We start from the raw sequence: 25,523 nt of genomic DNA, 5'->3' as shown, positions 1-25,523 counted from the left end.
TTAACCTAGGCAGATAAATAGTTCTAATAGTAAAGCCTCTTAAAAGAAGCCTAGAGTATTCTTCAGATAAATCAATTAAGATTCCTTTCAGAATTGTTATTATGCCCTAGCAATTAGTCATTGTTTAGTTGAGCTGTGTATACTTATCTCTTTTATATATCACTCCTTCCAGCCTCACAATAACTTTTGTTCTTTTTCTGCAATCTCCATTTAGCTTATCTGCTCTTCCTGGCAGTACTGTGCCCAGTGTGAATTTGCTTGCAGATGGAAAACTGCAAAATTACTAATATCTACAGAGCTACAAACCACAAAACAGGGAGTCTCTGCCACCCTATTCCAAGTGTGAGTATTAAAATAGCTGAACACATCTTAACAGTAAGCAGTACCAGGTGTGTAGTGTATAGATAAAAATAGTGCAAGAAGAAAACAGTGATGGTCAAATCTGCCTTCAACATTTATCATGTGCTCTTACAAGAGCACTTTTATCCACATTTAATTCCACCAACAAAACTGTTCCACCAACTGCTGCTCCTCCATATGCCTTTTCTTCCAATGTTGGGGACCATCCATGTGAAAGAGGCTTTTTAAAATTCTTCATTTTTTTAGCATTTCCAAAATTAGCTAGCTTGTTTTCAACAAACAGATGGGGGATGACCTAGGATTTGGAATGCAGCTGCTTCTCAGACAAAAAAAATTCTTCCAATGTCTCCTAAGAAGAAGCATAGGAAGGAAACAGTCTTTCAGGAAAACAGCACTTATTTATCAAAGGTCGTTCACCAAGGGATGAAAGATCTTCAATTTTATTCCTACCAGTTGAAGCTAGAGCTGAAAAAAATGGAGGGCAGAGATGAGTGCCCCATTGACACCCAAGATCACACATTTGTGAAGCTTCACCCAGGCTTTTAAGGAATCAAATCCACCAAGCTCAACATTTCATCCTGTGCTTAATCGATTCATCATTTTCCACACCTTATCAAGAAGTGTATGGCTCTGCTGACAGAAGCAATATCAGACAGCTTCATCCCTGATTCCTGACCCCTGATCCCCAGCCCATCCCTGGAAGTTCCCAGGTGCTGTAGTAGCTACCTCAGGTTCAGTCTCAGGAGACGCAGGAGGTGGAGGTGATGCTGTGAGGGTCAGAGGCTGTGGGTTAGCAGTGTGCATAATATAATTAAGCACAGACTTATTTGAGCTTTGGTCACCTGATAAAGAACCATTATTTTCCTCAAGTTAAGTGCCCCATCAATTTGCCCAATTTTCATTTATTCCATTTTTTTTTTTTTTGACATTTTGTGGTGAAAAAAGGGCTTCTTGCAGCAAGCATCAAGATGCGAAGGCCTCAGGAGTTCATATATAAAAAAGAGTGAAGAACCATCTTTAAAAATATCACATCATGGCATTTGTAAGGAGTGTCACAAAAATAAGACTATGTTCCTGCAAAAGTTGTTGATTTTTCCTGTGTATCTGCATCTCAGCCACTGCTGGCTAAAAGCCTTTATTGCTTATTTTTCAATCAAAAGCATAGTGGGGTTTTTTGTTTTGTTTTGATTTTGACTTTGTTTTTCTCAGAAGGAATAATTCCAAGGAGAATGTTACAGGCTGTATAGTCTCCTTTGTATTTTTCATGCACAGAGGCACTTTACAGATCAAAAGCAAGTGAAAATGCTGGGTTTGTTTTAGGTTTCACTTTGCAGTCTGGGCAGTGAATACGTCTGTGTGTGTCACCAGCCTAGAATATATCATTTTATGGTTCTCAGAGGTTATTTATAATTGAATTATAGGATGTTTCCTGATTATTTGGAATGGTATTTACAGAAAGCAATACTAAGCTCTGTAGTTCACATGCGACCAGGAACATAAAGGAAACACCCTATAATTCATTTTTAAGTACCCTCTAGAAATCATATAATTATATTGTATGAGAGTACTGCAAAAGGAAGAAATAGAAATTTTTAAATTATTTGTGTTATGGTCTTTAATCAAGCTTTTACACATGCAGGCTGACATACACTAGCGAAAAAATAGGCAAATTACGATGAACAGAGCTCCAATTTTTTTTTGTTTTTGGATTTGATCTTAAGTCAGCGGTGGTTTTATACAGTAGAGCTGTAGTAGAGCTTGAGATATATGACAGACAGATTTTGGAACAAGAAGTGGGAAGAAGTGGCTTTCACCCCCAGTATTTCCTGGTAGAAATGAAAGGGCACAGTCTTGTGAGATCTCAGATGATTCAAAATGGATGGCAGAGCCATCAAGGAGCACCTGAGATACCTCTGTTTGTCCAAGGGAGACAGTTTCTCAAGCTCTGAGATTTAGCATCCACATCGTACCTCTTCCATTCCAAGCCAAACCAACGGCCCCATTCCCTGTTTGGGGTCAGGGATGTGTGGGTGCTTTTGAGAGACACTGGAAAATTCATCCTAGCACCAGAGAGAAAGCTGTATAAACCTACTCTAGAACGCACTGGCCGGGGCTTAAAATGATGTTATAATCTGTGATTTAAAGGAAATCATAAATTCAAAAATAACATTAAAATTCAGTTGCTGTTGTTTTCCCTACACAGCTTGAAAAGGCCTCCAAACTTTTTCACTCAGAGGCGGTGAGGCAGTGGCACAGGTTGCCCAGAGAAGCTGTGGCTGCCCCATCCCTGGAGGCATTCATTGCCAGCCTGGGTGGGGCCCTGGGGAGCCTGATCTGGTGGGGGGCAGCCCTGCCCACACACAGGGATGATCCATCCAACCAATCCATTCTGTGGTTCTATGATTTTATGATTCTATGATTCTACAATTCTATTATTCTATCATTCTATGAACTAGAAAAAAAAGAGTCAGCAATTTCTTTCACAAGCCATTGCACAAAATAAATATATAACAGAAAATGGATATAGATGTCTCTCTTACTTTCCTTAATAAGACTAAACACTAAGAGGGAAGTTGTGCATTCCAGTCTAGTTGCAGAAATGCAATCCTGCTCCTAAACAATATGAATAGCCAGAAGAACAACCGATGTTTTTTTTTTTTTTCCAATACTTCCTTGTATGCTATTTTCTTCTGCCTTGTCCTTTGTCTATTTGGACAATAAATAGTCAGGAGCAGGAATAATATATTGTTGTACATTTGTAAAATACACAACAGAAAAGGTCCTTATCTTGACTAAATCCTCAGAGGTAACAGATTGAACTTAATAAATAATAATGACAACAAATTAATCCAATACAGAAGAAATATTTTTTATTTGTCTCAGCTGAAAATTTGACCCATTCAAACCAGTGACTCAAAAGACATGGTTATAAAGTCAATGTTTTGCAGTGGAAAACAGGATCAGTGAGTCAACAGAGAAATACAATAAGGAAATAAATAATGGAAGTGGGAGGGTAAAAAGAGCAGAAAAACAGAAAGAACATCCTGTGCATTGTCTCACATAGGAGAGGAAATACTGCAGTATGGGATTTCCAATTTGTGGATTGACATCACAGATTATAGAAGCAAATTTTTTGTAGAAAAAAAGCTGTGAAGACTTAGGTGTTCACTACGTGTGATAAATGGTAGACATCTGATTTGTTCATCTTTATTTCAGATGCTTTCAATTTCCTCAATTATAGGAGCTGTTAATACCAGGATGAATTTGTTCTTCTCTAAGAAATTCTTCATCTTGCATAAGCCCAGTGCATTTGGCAGCGATGACAGCTGAACAAAATAAGAATGTATGGGTTTAGCTGATCAAAATAAGAATTTATGGCTCCACTTCTACCTGAATCAAGAGCTGGTAAAGGGCTTGCAGAGCTGCCCAACAGCTGAAAAAGGGCAATCTAATTGTTATGCTCTACAGATATAATTTTTTAATATCAGATTTAGCCATTTCAGTCTCATGACTTTTTTTTTTTTTCCAGGTGAGAAATTTCCTACATGCACCAGAAAATATTTCTAGCAGTGAAGAAGGCAGGTCACCTTACTCAGGAAATAAAAGCTAGAATCTCAGTGCTTCAGTGGGCAGTAAGAAGAAAACGTGAAAGTTAAATGAGATACCTTTGGTACTGGGAGGCATTTGCAATGAACTGACATCTCACAGGTACTAAAGAAAGTATTTCGTATGAAAACTCATACAGCAGTGGCAAACCACCTGCATCGTATTAAGCTGCCTGACATGGAGCATGCTCCTGTCACATAACCTGAAATGTGGGCTTTGGGGAAACACTCTTTGGGACTCACACCTTACTGCCTAGTGACAGGCAGCTTTAATGGTCTATGAGATGTATTTATTTCCCTATGAAGTGTATTTCTTTCTCTATGAAAAAGATACGTTCTTCCTGCACATTAAGTAACAGTGAAATAAATCTATCCAAAAAAAGCCGGGGACAATATAATTAATACAAGTTAGCCAGCCAAAATCAGCCCTGAATACTCGTAGAGCTTCTATTTTAACACTGGAATTTGGAAATCTAATAAATAAATAAATAAAATAAAAGGTAGAAAAAGAAGTTTCTAAGAAGTTTCTAAGTAGTCTGGAAACCATTATTTTCACTACAGTGCAAAACATTCTCAAGTTTTTTTCTTTCTCTTCTGAAAGGAAATGAAGAAAAAGGAGAAGAAATGCAAACTAGAGGGTTTTTTCCCACTCTACATCCAAAAAAAAGAAATCAAAAGAAAAGATCATAATATGTTAGAAATGTCACCAAAACATTCTCATTCTTCAACATAGGTAAACATACTAGGGGAGAAAACAGCAGCTTGCAGAGGGCTTTAAAGATCTTTCTTACTATCTGTGCTGTTGATTCATAGGACACTGGGGACTATTCTTGGTGAAATGTAAGTTACACAGGAAGGTTAACCCTGTAGCAGAGTACCTTTATTCAAAATGCTTCTGATGATTTTCTTTGCAATTTCTTATCTGTGGTTTGCTCACAGTGCAGATGTGCAGCATGGAAGTCTGGAGCTGCCCTTCCACGTGACCTGAATCATCTGCTGTCACCAACCCGAGCGCAGCATTGCACTGGGAACAATATGCAAGCTGTCACTTCTGTGATCCTTCATGCCAGGGAACGTCCTATCTGCACCTGGCAGATGGGGCAGAGCCTCAGAGTGGCAGCATCGGTGACAGCGGGCTATGCAGGGAGCTGGGGTCAGAGCCAGCTGCGCAACTCCTGTGCTCAGTACATGAGACTCGACACATCTGCCAAGAGTGAGTTAGACTCTGGCCACAAAGACACCCAGGAGCAAGCTACATTACCTTAGCCTCATAGCAAACTGCTTCAGTAGCCCCAAGATGGTCTGCTGTCTTCTGCATTCGGAGGCCATCACATTTCTAGCTTGCATACCAAACTGTGCCCACAACACTTTAAATCCAGGCTGAATTTGAAAGTCTGAGGCTGAAAAAATGAATCAGGAGGAAGGAGTAATTAGAGTTGAGATGTCATACTAAATCCCAGGCCCCAGTTAGTCAAGCAGCTTGCTTCTGACAGCACCAGTTGGATGTAATGAATAGTGGACAGTGGTAGAGTTTAATATTTTAGCACCTGCTTTATTTTGCATGCAGGAGAGCAGCTACACACATTTAAATCAGTCTGCCGTTGCAGGCAGCATTTTCATGGGCAGGGCTGTCTGCTGCCTGTTAGCTTGCAAAAAGCCACTTTAAACCTCTGCAGAGCCAAAGGATAGTTTACAAATAACACTGTCAGAGGAATGAAAAACGGCATAAACCTCGTGCATTTTGGAAAAAAAAAAAAAAGGGGGATGATTGGTGTTTCTGTATTGTGTTTGGCTTTCAGACTTTTTAGGGATGAGTTCACTGTTGCAGGTCTACTTTATACAAATAATGACAAATGAGAACATGGAGGAAAAGATGTCATTTACTTCAAGTCAAGCCTGTAACCTGATGTTAAGGCTGTCACCTGAATCAGTGACAGCTTTAAAGCTTTTTAGCTGGTGGGCATCTCAATGCAAAATTTTGTGGTAGACTTCCTGTGTATGTGTGTGCGTATGTGCAGTTCAATGTTCAGCATGGACGTATTAGATGTGTAAGTGCATGCAGCAACTTAACAAAATCTTACAAAACAAGAACAGTACAAGCTATTCATCATCAAGAAGTAGGAACAAAACAAGAATATATATATTTTTTACATATCTAGGGGGGGAAAGGCCATTTACTTGTAAAAGGTTTTTTAACTTTTTCCTTTGTGCTCACTTTGTCCTCAGACCACCTTGTCTGCCCCTATAAGTCTGGGTTCAGCCCCAGTGATGGCTGTTGTGCAGGGTCAGAGCACTCCCTGTTTGGGTGTACCTCTACTCCTGGAAAAAAATTTTGGTATTCATAAAAATGAACAAATGAATGAATAAACAAATAAAGGGAAGATTTTAAAAAGAATTTTAGACTACAACTAGGCTTTTACTGCTCTTCAACCTCCTGACAAGCAATCAGTGTGAGCATGTGGTTTATGATTATATCCATGCGTCTTTTGTTAAAGCAGTGAAATGGGATGCTCTGAGCCTCGATTTCATCTAAGAGTGTGCAGCTAACCTACTTCATTGCTAATACAATTGAACATTAAATTATTAATTACTATTGACTTTTATCAATATGCCTAATTATCTAATAAGTGTTGAACATTGATATTTTCAGCACTGGATACTGCGTTACTGAACATAATAGAATCAATAATATTGGCTATAATGTGGTGATTGATCCAACTGACTCTGCAATGTATCCTGCTTCTATTAAAAAAAAAAAGTGAAAATATTTCCTTCTGACAGAAGAATGCATAGGGAAAATGTCACGACTATGATTAAAACCCATAATAGAAATGCAGTTTGTGAATCTGCTTTATTCCACAGGGCAGGTTTTGATCTCAGATATATTGAGATGCTGCCTTCAAAATCAATGTACCAGACCAGCAGGAAGGAGCTAGCAACATAGCTACACAACGTGATGACATTTCTCAAACAAAATCTTTCCAAAGTGGACCAAGTTCAGTTCCCAGGGGCTTTGGGAGACATTCCTAGATCCTGCGTGGGCAAAGCGACACAGTATCCTGTACTGAGACAGCAATACCTTCCCTACCCTGAAACCTATCCTAACTATGCTGACAACGTCTGGAATGAAGAAATGCAAGAATATCAGTGATGCATTATGATATTAAAATTATAATGAAATCATCAAATTCATCACATTTTGTTTTCATCATCCCCCGCAGAATGTCCTCGTAAAGTACTTAGCAGTGAATTTAGATCCAAGGTGTACACGGCTGTTGAGTCTGATGGGTTGTATTTATGTGAGTGAGGTGACTAAAAGCCCCAACCGTCAGCCAGGATTCCTATGAGCTACAAATGAACTTGTGAGCTTTTTCAGTTCCCTATTTTTTTTTCCAGTAAAAGAACAAGTACCTCTCTGACTAGTGTAAACCATACTTTCAGAATCCCTGAAAATATCATCTAGATCTCTTTAGCTTAGACTCCAGAGAACCTACACAAGATTATCTCTACAAATCTCTAGACCAATCTTAAATAAAAGCAAATAGAAAAAGACAAAAACATACAGAAAAAGACTCCAAGGTTTCCTGGGAAACAGAATTTCTGTTTCATGAGAAATTTTGATATAATGGACAGACCATTTGAAATTATAATGGAAAGTATTTACAGTACTGGGACTGGTGGTATTTAATATCTTCATTGTTGACATCGACTGTGGGATCAAGTGCACCCTCAGCAAGTTTGTGAATGACACCAAGATGCATGGTGTTGTCGACATTCCTGAAGGATGGGATACCATCCAGAGAGATCTCGGCAGGCTTGAACAGTGGGCCCAGGTGAACCTCATGAGGTTCAACATTAAGATCTTGCATGCAGGTTGTGGCAACCACCACTGCATATACAAGCTGGGCACAAAAGAGTAGAGCACAGCCCTGCCAAAAAGGGCTTGGGGGTACTGGTGGATGGGAAGCTGGACATGAGCCAGCAATGTGCCCTCATAGCCCAGAAAGCCAAGTGTATCCTGGGCTGTATCAAAAGAAGCGTGGCCAGCAGGTCAAGGGGACTGATCCTGCCCCTCTACTCTGCTCTGTGAGATCTCACCTGGAGTACTGCGTCCAGATGTGGATCCTCATTACAGGAGAGACATAGACCTGTTGGATCATATTCACAGGAGGGTCACAAAAGTGATCCAAGGGATGGAACACCTCCACTATAAGGACAGACTGAGAGAGATGGGGCTGTTCAGCCTGGAGAAGAGAAGGCTCCAGGGAGGCCTTATAGCAGCCTTTCATTATTTAAAGGGGACCTACAAGAAGGAAGGGGACAGACTCTTTAGATTCTTTGGTCTGTTGTGATAGTTTCATAGAAAAATGAAATTTTATAGGATATCATGATGTTCCATTGAGCATTTTTACCATTTTGTTTTCACAGATAATATACAGATCCGTATATTGAAGAGGTAATTCGACTTCTCTGAAGTTTTGATTGTGCAGTCTGATTCTTGTACTGTTTACAAACCTATACTAGTGCTGTACAGGGGCTGGAGACATTACCTAGAGGATGCATGCAAGAGTTGTTTTGCAGTATTAATCACTCAGAATCACCCTACACTGCAGCATCATTCCTCAGTGTCACTTGACAAACTAATCTGGCACAGGACTGGTGATTAGAGTGATACCTCCAGCCTGTACTCAGAAGGCAGGGAATTATCATCTGTCACCTGAGCATCTAGGAATCAAGTGAGAGCTCGATCTCTCCTTTCTGCCAGCTGGAGATGTGTGCTCATTAAGCAATAGTAATTTTGTAATCGGTACTTTTTAACCAACACTTTTGTACAGCATCTATGGATCTCATTTCCCTTCTGCTTAATTTGCAAGTTCTTGCTATTTTGCAATTGACTTTCTTGCCCCAGCAGTTTGCAGCCCAGCACAAGCATTTTAGCAAAAACCATCACTTTTATTCCTCTGCTTAAATAACCATTGGTGAGTCTGATTTCTGAGCCAAGCTATGGTGGCTGGTTAACCTTCTGCATTATGTGTGAAGTTAGCACAGCATGCTCACCCTCTAGGCACTTAGCTCCAGCGTCCTTTCTTGTCTTTTGTAACCTATGAGGCTATTGTGTTAATATGCAGACCATTACTACTTTGCTGATAAGACAGACTGCCGAGGATCAATATGTCTCTGCATTTGTCAGCACCATATACCCCAGAGTTAAGTTCTCAGCTCTGCTGCCAGTGCTCATGCCCTGCTGTGTAATCGTGGGGAACTGTCGATTTCTTATGCAGTGTGTCCGTGCACCATGCATGCTGGGGTGCTTTACAGAACAAGTAGGAAAGATCCAAATGTCGTATTTGTTTGGCTCCCACTGCTTGAGTAATAGTAGGTGCAGCCAGAATAGCAGAGGACAGCTTGCTTATGGGGTCACTGCAGCTCAAGAGCTAACCATTGATGTTGTCAGGCAGACTCGGGAAGGATGCCCAAATGCTATCAACTAAAGGACACTGCATTTTAATGAAAGATGAAAAAATCAAGATTAAAAAAAAAAAAAGAAGAAGAAAGGTAAACTTCCTGCTCAAACATAATAAATAAAAGAAGAGATTTTTTTTCTTTTTAAATCTTGCTCACTTTTTCCATCTTGATGCAGTAGCTCAAGGGAAAACAGCACTGGGATTTGTGGAAGCTGAATACAGTAACGTCATCCACCACAAAGATTCTTAATTATAAATCAAATATTTAAGAAACAAAAATCCATTTTAGTACAACCAATATACTGACAGGTTTTTAAATCCAGAACGCTGCCTTATTTTTTATTATTTTTATTTTATTTATTTATTCTTGCAAGGTGCTTTTTCCTAATTAGAGTTTTCTTGGAATTTTTAGAAGTCAATGCCTCTCTATGAATGTTACAAATGCCATTTCTTTGTGGGTGTTTTTTTTTTTTTAACTTGAAATGGCATGTAAAAATATAAGTAAAAGAAATCTGCAACAATAATTCATAATGTAATAAAGAATATCTCCTTTCCTCCACAGTGTGTACCTATAGACAGATAACTACAGGCATCCAACTAAGCTCTGTGCCACTGATCACAAATCTCTAAGCTCTGCCAATCAGCCAGTTCTCAGTCCGCCTCACTGCCCACTCATCTATCCCACACTTCCTAAGCTTGCTTACGTGGATATTGTGGAAGACAGCACACTTGAGTTGCTGAAGTCAAGCTACACAACATCCACCGCTTTCCCCTCATCTACTCAGCTGGTTATGACATCATAGAAGGATACCAGGTTGGTCAAGGCTTATTTCCCCTTAGTCAATCCATGCTGGCTACTCCTGATAACCTTCTTCTCTTCCATTTGCTTGGAGAAGACATCTAGAATTAGTTGTTCCATCTCTTTCCCAGAGGCAGAGGTGAGGCTGACTGGCCTGTAGTTTCCTGGCTCTCTTCTTACCCTTTTTGAAAACTGGAATAACACTGTCTGTCCTCCAGACCTCAGACACTTCTCCTGTTCTCGATCTTTCAAAAATGATAGAAGGTAGCTTGACTCTCACTTCTGACACCTCTGCACTTGTGAGTTCCTCTCATCAGGACCCATGTATTTGTGTGCACTGAATTTGCCTATATGATCTCTGACCAGATCCTCCTCAGCCAAGAGGAATTCTTTTCCCTAGACTGTCTCTTATCTCCAGGGTCTGGGAATCCAGAGGGGAAGTTTTAGCAATAGAGACAGAAAAAAATAGGTGTTCAGTAACTCTGCCTTCTCTGTCCCCTCTATTACGAGGGCACACATCTCATTCAGCACTGGACCCATATTTTCCCTATTCTTCCTTTTTTTACTGATATACATAAATAAGCCTTTCTTCTTGTCTTTCATCTCCATCAAGACCCCTTTTCCACATTCCACAGACTTTCTTCTTCCATTTGAGTATTTTCTTGAACTCCTTGTTCATTGATGTGGGTCTCCTTGCCACCTTTGCCTAATTTTTTCCTCTTAGAGATGCACGGATCTTGAGCATGGAGTAAGTTGTGCTTGAATGTCAACAAACTCTCTTGGGCCTCCTTAGCTCCCAGTGCACTAAATGAGATTACACCTGTTGGTATGAATCAGTACACAGAGTTACCCAGATTTTCACTGCTTTGATGCACAGACTCCATTATAAATGAAGTTTTTTCATTGTTTGAAGGAATTCTTGAAATAATGTCTTCAGTTTTCTAGTTAATTATACTTTTATTAATGGTCTTTCAGACAGTTTTTCAAAGAGACTATGAATCTTGCAGTGAAAGTAATGGGCAGCCACTTACAGGAGTAAGCCCATTACAATCAGCTACGCTGCTCTTTGTCATTTGCAGGAAGGTGTTAGAGCTCTGACCCTCACTGATTTACTGCTCTTCATAATTAGTTGCAGTGATTAAAATGCATTTTAGATTACCCTGAAGTTTCCCGTCTTTAAAAGATTTTTTCACTGAGGACAAACTCAGGGTCTGAAGGTGAACAATTGTCCTCCCATATAAAACAATACCAGCAAGGAGGAATGACACAGATAAGGCATACAAAAGGAATCAGAAGCACAAGTACTTAGGGAAAAACGATGCTTTTGGCCAGAGATACTGTCTTAGATGACAGAGACAACTCATGCAGAAACTTAGCATAGTAGCTTAATAGAACTGCAAACACTATGAAATACCAACAGCAGCGCATGGGCATAATAAATCAATCTGTTGCTTCTGTATATAATTAAGAATCATCATAATATAGCCTTTTTCTCCAGTGATCAGGATTACTGGATACCTCACAGAAAATAAGCTAATAAATAGATTCAAGTGCTGGGACATTTTACATCTTTATCTGGGACTGTGGTTCTTGACCTCTTTTCTTCAATAACCCCAAATCCAGGCAGGCTGTCTCTCCTGTGAGAATCTGACACAGCCAGCATTCCTTTGTAGGGGTTTTCAAGGCACTAGAGAAAGAAAAAGCTGAATGCTTGGATGCTGCAAATAGTTTTTGGCAAGGGCAAACATTCTACTTCTATCTCAATGCTGCAACTGGAAAACTAGTTTTGCTATTTTTTCCCTTTTTTTTTTTCTGTCTTTTCTGCCTTTGGAGCCTTCTTCCTCCTCCTCGAAAAAATGGTCATTAAGTTGCTAAAAGCTGCATTTGCTTTAAGCCGCTTTGGATATTTATTCTTTTACTCTAGGGTACAAATAACTCTGCAGGAGTCAGTACTCCTAACTGGTACCTTCTAGACAGATGCTATATACCTTGGGATTGGAAGGGGTTCCTGCATTTTCTTTCCTCCTGATGGTCCTTGGGATGATATGTATCTTATTTACTTCGTTTCATCATTTAATTTCCTTTATTATATTATTATTATTATTATTATTCTGAAAATTATTCTGAGTTCTGAATTGGGGATGGAGCAATGTCTTCTAAGCTAGGGGAAAAGGTTCTGTCATCCCTTTTTACTCTTGCCTGTTAGGGTACTTTTTCCAATGTGATGGTTTAGATCCCAAGGGAAGCAATCTTCCCAAGGGCGGGATTATTACTAAGATAGAAAGAGGTTATGTAGTGAAGTCTTGAAGCTGTCTCTCCCTTCTTAGTGACATCTGGGGTAAAAAAGTTTTAGTGCCTCCATGAGGCTGGTTCTCTCCCAGTGCCAGGCTGGAGGCAGCTCTGGACGGAGACCAGTGTGAGGAGGGAGACTTGGGAGCTGTGCCAGCAAAACACTAAACTGAGCATCATTTGTTGTAGGCATTCATGGGATGCCTCTGCTGTGTCACCACCATGTGCAGTAAAGAGCATTGTTCCTCTAACGTTCGCCTCCCTTGGAATTGCAAGTAAATGTACAGCCCAATTAGTGCAGCAGCTTAAAACAATAAACCCTCCAGAATCTCTGGTGGGGGAAGCATGCTTTTATCTATTTGGTAAATAATTTATTAATCACACTGATGTATCCTCCTTGACAGCAACATAGCCAGATAAGTGATGGTTCAAAATCAATTTGTCATGGTTCAATGTGCACTCAGTGACCTACTTGGTCTGTTATATAGGTCAAACTTGCTTTGGTAGTAGAGGCACCTCTTAAAACAACAGCAACAAAACTCATGGCAGGATTCAGACTGTGAGATCCTGTGTTGGCTGGCATCAAAAACTCAATTCTCAGAGAGGGATGACGACAGGACTAGAACAGTTGTTTGGGGCTCTCAGTGACACTGGCTCACAAATGCCCTGCACTGGCTGCACAGCAGAGTCCAGAAGGTAGATACATACCCTGTGACCTACTTCAGTGACATTATTATCACACTGCCCTTTGCCACTGATAACTTTGCTAGCATTCCCTATTATTTGCCTGTTTGTCCTTCATCAGTCTGCTGTTCCTGTTCTATCCTATTCACAGCACCTTCTTCTACAGATGAGGTGGAAAATCATTCCATTCACTTCTTTTTATCCCTGCTGTAAAGTCCATATGAGTCTCACAGTTTGAAGCCTTCTGCTCCTCAGCAGGCAGGTGGTGTTAAGGAATTGGATTGTTTTAAACCGCAGGAACACAGAAATTAAAACCTGTGTCAGAGCTTTGGGGTATCTGTTTTGCTTATGTTCCCTTAGTGGCCCGATGGAAGTGTTGGTTGTCGTCTGTTGATTCAATTTTTGTAGTGTCAATATACTTCATCAGTGCATGCTTCAGGGGTTTATACCAGGAAGTCTTGGAGAAGTGAGCAATGTTTGAGTGGGCAGTGCTGACACTCCCATGAATTCTGAGCAATCTTGTGATGGTCTCATTCACCTGGCCTCGGAAATGAACTTCTCCCAAAACCATATTGATAACCACTGCTTTGGGGAGGTGACATGGGATTTATTCCTCTGAGCACTTTCACTAAACCAGTGTTGTGCTCCCTGGGTTACCTGCAACCTTTCCTCTGGGTTACCTGTAACCTTTCCTCTTCACTTCCCTTTGCACAATATAGGCTATTTTATTTATTTGTTCATTTATTGTGGCTTTTAATCTTTTACATAACAGCTTAAATATTTCATAGGTTGTCAAGGAGGACTTTGTAGCTAATGGTGTGTAGTGTTGTAGAGCAAACATTCTGATAACACTGGACACTAAGAATGTTTTCAGTTGTGATCATAAATGGAGAACACTGCTGAATTACACAGGCATACCATTGCAGACATATTTTAATGTATTCCTTCACATTATTTTGAGAATACGAAGAGGAAAGAGATTTCCTCTTCAGTGGTGTGCACATCTACTTTAGGAATTGCTTTCCTTCCTCTGTGGGGCACTGCTCCTCTACAGGGTTGCACCTTTCATTGTCCAGCATTAGGATTCTGTCCTGTGTTTTCTTCATGATTAGACCAACCGACAAGCATGGGTGCCAGCTGCATGCAGGGGATCTGTACACACATGCAAGGTTCCATCCCTGAAAGAAAAGCACAGCAAAAATATGATCTATATTCACAGAAAATTTTTCATCTGGAAGCTTTGCACACATGACTGGGAGAAACTAACAATTTCAACAATAGTAGCAGTAAATAAAGACTGGTCTTTTAATCCTTCTTTGTATTAGTGTTCAGAAAGAGGGCAACTGGGAATGGTTAGCATGAGTGAAATGTCTTAAGTTATAGTCAGTCCCGTTAGTGACTGCTAATACTTCATACTATCAGCTCCTGTGTTTATCCTTAAAAACTGTGCATATATCTGTACCTTTTTTTCACAAATATCTATGTAAGGGGAAGGGAGATGTTTGCTTCAGTTCCTAGGAATATCCTGAAGCTGGAGAAAAGGAAAAAATCACACATAAAACCAGAATAAAACAGTAATAATGATAATAATAATATATATACTTGTGTATATATATTTAAAAGACCAACCAGTGATTCTGCTCTTTACAATTAAAATTATATGATTTTGCACTTTCCTTTTTTAAGCCTTGTCTCCAGGTCTTCCAGTAGAAGCCTTTACTTGAACCCAAACCAAACAGCAGTGCCTTCTCCCTAATACAGAAAACACATCTCATTTTTAGTGTTGGCCACCCCAGGCCCATAGCATCCATTCTGCATCCACAGGCTCTGATGTTCTTGTCAAATGCTGTCTGTGGACAGATTGGTTAAAACTTGAAGAATGCAAAAAAACTGTGCACATTCTGTGCCCTCTGATGTCTGTTATTTCTGTTGAATTATAAGACCCTGGATTGAAAACACGGTGCTTGTTCTTGTTTTGTCCCAAAATCTGCTTTCTTTACCCGTGGCAATCAAAAAGAAAACATTCCAGGGTGCCAGAAGTGGTAGCTCTATCACAGCTGGGAACTAAGGGGACTGCCTCTTTAAGGATGGTATAGCCCTGACAAACACAGGGCAGATTCCTCCTGTTTTTCTTGCTGGTTCTCCGTATGCACAATAAATTCCAAAAACCGAGGAAGACCTCTGGGGTCATGGCATGAACTCCTCACATTGGCTTTGGCAAATCAGTGAAATCCCATCACCCTGCCAGCAGTCTCTGACAGCACTGTCTCTTCCTGTGGATTCCCCTGAAGGACACCTGTAAAGCAGGATTTTGTACAAATCGTGAATTATACCCTGGAGACAAGATAAAAAACCTTCCTAAAACCAACAAAAACAAGTAAACACACAAACCCCAGCAGGCTATTTTCATCGCTTTAGAATTGTTTCTGTTTTGTCAGCCTTTAATAATTTAATTGAAGAGTGATACAATATGCAGGTCCAGCAACACAGAAAAGAATATTTGTTGGAATATTTAATAAGATGCCTCTTAATGTTTTCCAGGAGGTGTCAGCAGTTCTTTAAATCAAGGCTGGAGTTGCAACAAATGGTTTACTTCGCTGAGAATTCAAAAGATATTCTTTAAAGTCTGCAAACTGCCAGTGAGCTTCAATAGAACAAGTGTTCTCAAGGTGTATTTATGTTGTCTCTATAGTACTCCAAAGGATTTCTGCCAGCACATCCCATTACAATGAGCAATGCTTCCTTTAAATGCAAAAGAAGAAGGTTTAGATCTTGGTTAATTAAAAAATCTTCTATTTTTTTAATTATTTACAATAGCAGACTGACACCAGCCTTCCAATTTCCCACGCTGCACCTCAGGACATTACTGTGTTTTCTTTGATAAGGGCTGAAGGGTCAAAACATATACGTTATCTATCTGTTAGTTAGTGAAAGAGCAGGACTATGGAATTAATCACAGATTAAGACTTCCACAAGATTCATTAACAGCAAATAAAAATAAAAGCTGCTTCCTATGTTGTGGGATGTGATGGCAGCCAGTTCTTGTCACAGCGCATTGACAGTGGCTGAGCAGCACCAGGTGAGCTCCTATCTCCCTATTTTTATTTATCGCCCTTGGAGGCTGGCAGCTCTCCATGTGGAACTCTGTTTATGGGAGATTTATCTGTGGTGTGCAAGTAACACATTGGCATCATGAACGTCCATCTATCAAAAATGCTGAAGCATCCCCAGTGATGGGAGAAGGACGGTTTTGCTGAATGCAAAGCAGAGAAGGAGAATGTAAACACTCTGAAAAGAGCAAGCAGGAAACATTATAGTCTCAAAATCAATTTATGTCAGGCAGGGAAGTGTGACAGGAGGCCTAAGGTGCAGAGCAAGGCCAGCTTCTAAGAGTCTACCTAAGTACCAATCTCCTTGGTGTCTGAACTCCACAGGCAAGAATGAACATCTCTGTGTCAGTCCCTAAGAATCAGCCATTCTCTTCTTTACCCAGTCCTTTTTTTTTTTTTCTCTTATTTTGTTTTGTTGTGCAAGATCTATATGAAGGAATGTAAAAATGTTGGCACATTTTTTCACCCTATATTGTCTTCTCTGTCCTGTCTTCCCCTAGGACTGGCAACTCCTAGGGTGTGTAATATGGGCTTAGTTGTACTTTCATTTATTTTTTTTTTTTGCTACTGTAAGCCTAAGGCCTGAGGTTCTACCTCAGGAACTCATATCAATCCCATTGCAGAAAATAAAATGGAAAGTGTTCTTGCCAAAATCAAACAATCAAAAAAACCCCACAAATTCACAAATCAGGTTAGCTCATCTTTACACAGCTACCAATGCTTTTTATCCTCTTCTCTAAACAAGTGTTTTGCCTGGCAGCTTACACCCTCCGTTATTCATCACTGGTTCATTCCAGATTTTGTCCTAAGCTCTGGCACCTACATCTCAAATAACCCAGGGTACAGACATGCAAAAAATACAGATTACAGGGAATGTGCATGAAAGCTAACAATCTCCAAAGCATTTACTGAATTATTCCATTTGCAAACAGCAACTAAAATGCACCTTTATCTTGAAATACACAGATGAAGACCACTTGCTGCCTCTTCTGAGTTCATATGCAGCTGAAGATGCTTAACACTTTGGAAAATCCAGTGAGTGTGTCACAAGATGGGCATTAAAATTAGAGACTCTTATTGAAAATGTGATTTTATCTTCTCTGTGTCTCCACTTACCCCTCTTTAAAGTGGGAAGAATGTTATTCACCTATCATGCAAATGTTCTGAGGCCTAATTAGTTAATGTGTGTAAATTGCTTTTGAGATGAACAGCGCTAAGTATTATTATTAATATATTAAAACATGGCCAGCAGCCAACCTCTCCTTGTAGCTGCAAGGTAATGACAATGCTGATCAACTACAGTACTTTTTTGCCAGTGATCTGAAACAACAAACAGTATCTGTTCATTTTTCCAGTACAAGTACAAACAAATAAATTTAGTCTGAATGCTAGTAAACAAAGAGGCAGCTGTTTATTCTTTTTTCTGTAATTTCTGATGTCAAAAAATGTTTTCTTGTTTTAAATAGTCAATGGGATTTTTTCCCAAGAAAAAGAGGGTAAATTCACAGCCAGGTGTTTGGGTATTCCTTATTCTTTAGGCTCATTGACAAGTCTCATCTGTCATTATGAGGGAAACTGTAAAATTTACTGTGTTGAGCACAGTGTTTCTTGTGTACATTGTTTTAGAAGGTCAAACTTCATTATCTGAACACTTAAAGAAAATGAAGAAAAAGTTAAATCTCTCAGAGAAGGTCATGCAAGTTATAAAGGAGACACCATTGTAACCATATCTCCCTTCCTACCAGGCAATACAGAGAAAGTTTGCTTAATTTGGCAGACATAATATATTCAAGGCTAATCATCCAGACATGAGCTAAGGACCTATTTAAAGAGATTTTTTTTTTAGGAGCAGTCCTAAATTTTGGTCTGCTAATCCAGTCCAAATCCAGTTATATTCAACACTCCAGTATAAGCCAACAGGAAATACTGTGGTGTGATTTCTTTTCATTTATGCAGTTAGTCTTGTAAATGGTAGCTTCAAATCTGTCGCAGACTTTATTCCATCACAGGAACACAGTCATCCACCAAAATGTTACTTTTCTAGTACTGGATGTTGTGCATCAATGAAACTTATACCTTGACTTAGTTTGAACTTTACACTTCATAGAGAAGATGTGATTTCCTTTGATTTGCACAAAGAAAACAAGACACAAATATAATGATAAGCAGAATGCAGAACAAACTCCTACAAAATAATACACATTCCTTTTGGGCACATTGCCATGTGCCAATAACCCTTCTGGCCTTGTACCACATGCTCTCTATCCCAGACAACAGATTTCTGGAGACCTATCTCACCATCTTCATGTGAAAGTAAGACAAGGTCTTTATAACTCCAGAAATGATGAACAATAAGCATGGATGCTTTTTTTAGTTTTGTTTTTCATGAAATTATCCACCATCAGACTAGTCAGAGCGAAGGCTACTTTCCATCTGTTTTCAGTAATACAACATAAAATTCAAGTCAGTAAGTAATCTTACAGAAGGACTTCAAGTGAAGTATTTGATCTTTTATTTTCCTTTTCTTTCCTGCTCTCTCTTCTTTCTTTTATTTTTTTTCCTATTTGTTGTTGTTGTTTAGTTTTGGTTTCAAAGCTACAAAATGTATTAACATTTCAAAAATAACTTAGGGCTTCATCTGCTCACTATAAAAACTAAAAATTCCAAGTTCTAAAACTAAATATCATCCTTGGAAAATCTTTTGGACATCATAATTTTTTCTTGACTGAAAGACAACTGCCAAATTAATCTTGGTCCCTTTAGCCCTGGCTCATCTCCAGTGACAATTTGAAGTGAAAAGAACAAATTGATCAACTAGTGAAAATCCTTCTGAGATTATGAAAAGCTATGGCATTTATAACATATTTCTACAAAAATGTAATACTAAAATAGATTTGACCTTCAATACCCTCTGTAGTCATTAGACTGTTTAGGTTGACTGAACCATTATTGTTGTAAACACTTTAGTTTTCATCAAATCTTGCTGTGCATGAGCAGGCTTTGTCCACTGGATCCACTAAACTCATCAGAACCACAGCAGGCTGCAATACATAGCTGGACTCTGATCTTACCACATGCACTGTGATGTGGACATCCTACCTGTTTCTCCACAGGAAGCAAAAGAGGAAATATATGTATATGTATATACATAGTCATAAAGAGATGTACAAAAAGCATTCAGTCACATTGATGATCTCTTAGCTATAGTGAGAGTCAGAAACAAAACTATTGTGAACGTTCATTGAGACTTTCTTCACATTGTTTTGGTCAATATTTTTAAAAACTGTACTATCATATTTGTATTACTGCATAAATGTAATGGGTATCTTTGAATTGTTACTTTGGTGTTGTGATTGTATTCCACTTAATATTCAGTACATTAAAATCCTTGAATGAAACAAATATAATATTGAACTCTCTTTGGTGTTAGATGTTTTATTCTCCAGCTTCGAAAAAAATCATCAGATGGTAATTTTGGCTTTGAAGCCTTTGAGTAGTCATAGAATAACCGAAGTTGGAAGGGACCCACAGGGATTGTCAAGTCCAGCTCAGTCTAGAACACAGTTCTTGAATTAAATATTTCTCCTACATTTTTGCAAAAGGTAGAATGTTGTTCATCAAGGTTTGGGGCCTGATTCGGATGAGCCCCATAAAATTTTTAAATACACAGTTTCCAGTGCAACAGTAATGTAACAGAACAGCTTACATGTTGTACTAAGTCAAGAAGTTGAGCATCTGAGGATCAGAAGAAGCCAGTCTATTTTTCTTAACTTAAGTTACTCCTCATTCCACGAAATAAAACAGTAGCCATCTTTGGCTACTATAAAGAGAAACTATAGGATGTGCTAATTGTCTCCACTAACACTTTTGTCTCTGCTGCTTGTTTTTCCACAATGGCTGAGTGGTTTTACACACTCATCCATGATGTGGGAGGACACAGGTACTAACTGTTGCACACCCAAGGGGCATTAAATCTATATAACATTCAGAAATGCCCTTGCAGCTGAGCTACAGGGTATCAGCAGGGAGAATATTTCCAAACTTCTAATTAAAGCTGGGCCACTCTTCCAGTAGATGTACAACAGCAGTGTGCCCAAAAGGACTGCAGGCATGTGGGGCTTGATCCTCACCCAGGGTTCCCAGCTGCAAAGTCATCTATAGCTTTGGTCTCTATCTCCATGAGAGCTTCAGTTACTTTCTGGAAACAATATGAAGTGTAATGTATAACTATTCCAACAAACAGAAGACTACAGTCACAGGTAAGTGTGCCAGCAGCTAAGTTAAAATCATGTTTCTTCTTTCCTCCTTTCTGATGCAGCAAGAAATCTTGCCCATCTATTTGCACAATGGGTTGCATTCTAATGTAAAGGTATTTAAATCAGAATACCTCATGACTTGTGGACAGGACATTTTCAAAATGATATGGGGTTGATCCCATTAAAGTTGAATAACAAAATATATCATTTCCTGGGTGAGTGTTTTGACAGTTGAATTATGACACAAAAGCTGAGTAGCACCATATTTATTATGATGGTATTAAACAAAGTTAACCAGAATTGTAACGATATCTAACTTTTTGCATTTCTCTGAGTTATTTTTGAGGAATAAAATATCTTTCTACTTAATCTTGATCATATCTTCCTACATAAGCTTGATCTAGTTGATAGATAAATGTATTTGTATATTTCCCTAGAGTATATATGCCTAAAAAAATTAAGTACTTAGACAACTCTTCTGGCACCTAATGAATTTAGATAAGCTACAGGGTTAGGCATTTAACACCTGAAAAAGTAGGCAAAATAAAACAGTGCCTGGAATTTATGTTGTATTTTAGGTGCCTGGTAAGTAACAACTTTAAGTGAGATTGCAACAGTCTGTAAAATTTCAATAGACACTATGAATCAGGTGCTTTACAGAGATGCTTTCCTTAAAATTCAATTTAATCTGAATTTACAATTTTTTGCCATTCTGGCTTAATGAAAAAGAGCATAATGTGAATGTGGTCCTGTCTTTTAAACAACAAAACTCCTGGTATGTCTACAGCTTCACCACCTCATTCACAGAAACTCCACAATGAAGCTAACCAGGAAAGTAAGAGAAAAAAAAATAACATTGGCCAATGTAGTGCAATTGAGTACACTTTAAAAATGGCAAAGAAGTAACAAAGAAAGAAAAGGAACATAGCAATGTTATATGAAAAATTAGTAAAGGGAAAGTTAACCTTTGGCTAAGCTTTAACTTAGCTGATATGAAGCAGTAGATCTAAAGGGAAGTGTAGGCAGTGATTCATAAATTGTGTGAGACCACTGTCTCAGCAAGTTCCTTTTATTCCAATTAATCACTTTCCTAAAGAGGTGACATAATTCCTGAGTTGGGTTATTGCAATTGTCCTTACAAACAGTGAGGTATTCTTAATAGATCAGGAAGATCTTTTTCTAAGCCATACTGATGAAATCATTTGCTTGAATAGACTCAGCCACATGGTGCCAGTTTCCATTATAATCCAAGTAAACCAGCCATTCAAATCAAGAGCGTACCTGTGGTGATTTCAGGGCAAAACAAAATGAAACCTGCCTTGGGGAATTTCCGTAATGGAAATGACACTGATATATCATTATACCAAACAAAGATTTCATTCTAATGTACTTTTTTTTTTTTTTAACTCATATTTTATTGTGGTTTTAAAGATCAGAGAATTCATACTGGGATCTCCAGCTTTTCCTTTGTGCAGGCTAAAACAGAAGTATGCTCTCTGAAATTTGAAAACTATGATGAAGCAACATTGTTTCTGTTTTTACTGCAGACTAATCAAAGAAGTCATGGATTATAAACCAATAATACTATTGTTCATCGGTGTACAGGGGAATTGGTTGTCCTGTATTTATCTGTATTTGTTCAGGTTTGAATCTGGCCAGGATAAACATACTGGCAGCATAACAGGTTACTACTTTCACATAAAACCTCCCTGAAATTTCCCTCTACCAGTGAAAATAAACACAAACCTTGTTGTTTTTTTTTTTTTCTTAGATCAGATGCATCCTATTAAGCTTTCTTCTGAATACTACCGCTGTACTATATAAATTGAACATATTTGGAAAACATTAAATAATTAATGACTTTTATTACTAACACAGAATCAAGAATGGCTTGGGTTGGAAGAGACATTAAAGATCATCTAGTTCTGCAGTGGACAGGGAACATATCAATGTTTCATTTTGAAGCTCACTTCTTCTATCTCTTAATCTTATTTTAATATGAATTTTAATATCTTAACCATGCTAGTTCTTCCTCCTGTATCTGAAAATTTTCTGTTGGACTCAGTACTCAAATTTATCCATCTGTAGGCGTGTTCATATTAATTGTTTGTGCTTTTTTATATTCTCTTTTTTTCTAAATGCGTGGGTATTCATGCAAGGTTCTGCCCTTGAATTAGATTCGTCTTTAACTATTGCTTCAGAAGAGTAATTAAGTAGTTGTTATAGAAATTAGAAATATTAATAACTTCTAACATCTATGTTTTTTCAGGATCTCCACAACTTCTGTTCTGTTTCTCTGATATCCACTAGCAATAACATTGCTTCTGCTGCGTAAAGCGAGAGGAAGTATCTGCCCAGATGTTCTCCCCAGCTGCAGCTTTGCTGGCTGAGATGGGTACTGTCCCCCCAAGATGCCTGTCATTGTTCCTACTATGATTTATTAACTCTTCAACCCTGCTGTCTTTGCTATTCAAGTGAACTCTCTTTGAAGTGTATCACAAAGTCTGCTTTGTAAGTTTGATGAGAGAACTCATTGCTAGCCATGGACAACTACAGTTGGGCTCTTACTCTTTTCTTCATCCATCATTTGGATAGGAGAAATTTCATATCAAAGTTTTGCTTTCAAAGCAATACACTCTGGCTTAATTCATTTCTTATCCTGTGACTCAGTTATTCACTTACAACTTCAGATTCCTCTTGTATCTCCCTGGATTTTATATCTTTATCCATTTACAGTATTTAAAGGGAGAGATGTTCTATGATGTGTTATGATATTTATCTTCCTTTGTGCAGACAGTGATAATTCATGACTAGCACAGCCAGAAATGACTTATAAAGGCTTTCTTCACTGGAGAAGAAAAAGGTTGTAAAGTAACTCAGTACATCTTGTGCTTTATGATTACAGCTATATTGTACAATGCACTTTTTATTTTCCCTGCAGTTTACCACATATATGTCTTTAGTCTACCTGGACCTTTCAGACAATATCTGTTGCCATAAACTAGTTGCAGTCAGATTCCAACCCTGTTTGGGCTTCAAACGTCACATTATAATGCTCTTTAAAATATGTAGCTAGACTGGGGATGCCGGGTTCCCTCCCTATTCCAAAAAGCACAAATGCAATGGAATGCATGTTGCTTATTTTGCTGCTTTCCCTAGACACTTACTGTCTCTTTCTTTTGTTTCTCTCTTTCTTTTCCCTCGGAAAACTCATTCAGGAAAAATGGAAACCTGCAGGCCAAGACAATAACCCGTGGGACACCTGCAGTCACTTTGGACCCATTCACATCTCAGTGAGCAGTTTGCCAAGGAGTGTGTGTGGGGGTAGGAGACAGCTATTTATGTTTTGTAAAGCCGAGTTACTGCCTGTGTATATATATTGGTGAAATGCGTACTCAGTGAGTCTAGCAGATCCCAGCCACATTAAACAGAACTCATATACATATTGTCAAAAACGAACTAATCTCCTTTGAGAAACGGTGACAAAAACTGTGCCTGGAGCTATTTCCAGCTCACAGCACAGAGGTGGGCTCCCAGCTGCGCTGCTGTCACCCAGTGTCCCATCTGCCAGGCTCAGTGTGCAGGCCAGGACACCCACCAGGGTTGCTACATGAGATCTTTCACAGATAGTATGCCATCACATACAATTAATCCCAAAGCCTTTCTGTGAAAAAGGCTGCAGAGATGTGTTTCGTGCATTGCAGACAAGGTTCACGATGTTTGTGCTTTGTGAAACAAAGAAATGTTATTCAGGATTTGCTGAAGGAGTAGGTTGTTTCAAGCTGCTAGTTTAGTGACTGAAGACCTTCTGTGAGCTGAAGTTAATTTTTCTTTTCACTCAGATTGAGAATTCTTTAAGATATTTATATCAAGATACTAAACAGCATTATATTCCTGCCTTAAAAACTCTACGTCATTACTTTTCTTACATAAAGGGATGATTTAAACAAACAATTCAAGGTAACCTGTTCTTCAAGCACCTATTCCAGACTGTTCTGTACAGTCATCTCTCTGGTCTTTAAATGTTACAAGGCATATAAGATAGTATCACAGTCACTCATCATGATTCAGTAAATGATATTAAAGGATAAAGAGGAGACATTCGCATATGGGTGTGTGAGTGTGAGAGGAGGCAAATACTATTTTTGACTTGTGATCACAAAGAATTTTGGGGCTGCATACATACTGGGCAAAGTCCTTGTCAAAAGGGTTTACACTGGAAGAAATGTTCCTTCTTTATCTGAGAAGTGCATGCTAGCACTATTGTAACTGCCACTGCCCTGTGATCAGCATAGTACATTGGGAAGAAAGATGAATAGAGCCCTACAACACTCTTTCCTAGTCATTGCAAAGATTCATTGAGAGAGGCCTCAAGTAAGTAAGGCCCAAGTAACCACATTGTGCTCATTCATTTTGATTCATTAATAGCCATGAAGTCGGTCAGGACTCAGCATATAACTGAGACATGCAGAATGAGTAAACTTAGTAGACATTTTAAAATGCTCCTTTTTTTTTTTTTCCCAGACTCGTATATATATATTGTCTTCTATGATTGTCTGTTTGAAAGTCTGTGCTTCTGAGCCATTTAGATAATCATTTAATTGATGCTGAGCAAACTTGTTGTATTGAAACTGGTATTCGACCTATTTATCTCTCACTTTCGGTGTTTCTAGAGTCTGTCATCCTCTTGAAATCAGATGAATTTCTAGTCAACATGCACTAAAATATCCATCTACACTATCTTTTGTTTCACAATAATAACCAGATGAAATTCTTCTATGATCACATCACCACTGCATATTTCAGTGCCTCTGTTATAATACATATAATCTTTAAAGTTCGATCCAATTTAAATCAGTGAAAGGACTCTCACTGGCTTTGGAACAGACTCTAAATCAGTTTCTGCTTCAGTTTTTAAGATAAAATGACTTGCATATTTTTCCACAGAGGAAGGT

The 25,523-nt window shown here is 38.7% G+C and overlaps 2 long non-coding RNA genes across 2 annotated transcripts; one reads left to right on the top strand and one right to left on the bottom strand.

Moving 5' to 3' along the window:
• Positions 3,228-10,212, bottom strand: LOC110394935. Its single transcript, XR_002436044.1, has 3 exons — positions 10,135-10,212; positions 5,227-5,365; positions 3,228-3,686 (listed from the first exon to the last, which is right to left on the bottom strand). It is a non-coding gene; the product is annotated as an uncharacterized LOC110394935 (long non-coding RNA).
• LOC110394401 lies at positions 10,283-23,896 on the top strand. The gene is made up of 3 exons (XR_002435594.1): positions 10,283-10,368; positions 22,838-22,963; positions 23,787-23,896. It is a non-coding gene; the product is annotated as an uncharacterized LOC110394401 (long non-coding RNA).

This window comes from Numida meleagris, chromosome 2 (genome assembly GCF_002078875.1).
Source record: "Numida meleagris isolate 19003 breed g44 Domestic line chromosome 2, NumMel1.0, whole genome shotgun sequence".
NCBI classification, from domain to species: Eukaryota; Metazoa; Chordata; class Aves; order Galliformes; family Numididae; genus Numida; species Numida meleagris.
This window is presented reverse-complemented; position numbering and strand designations above follow the sequence as displayed.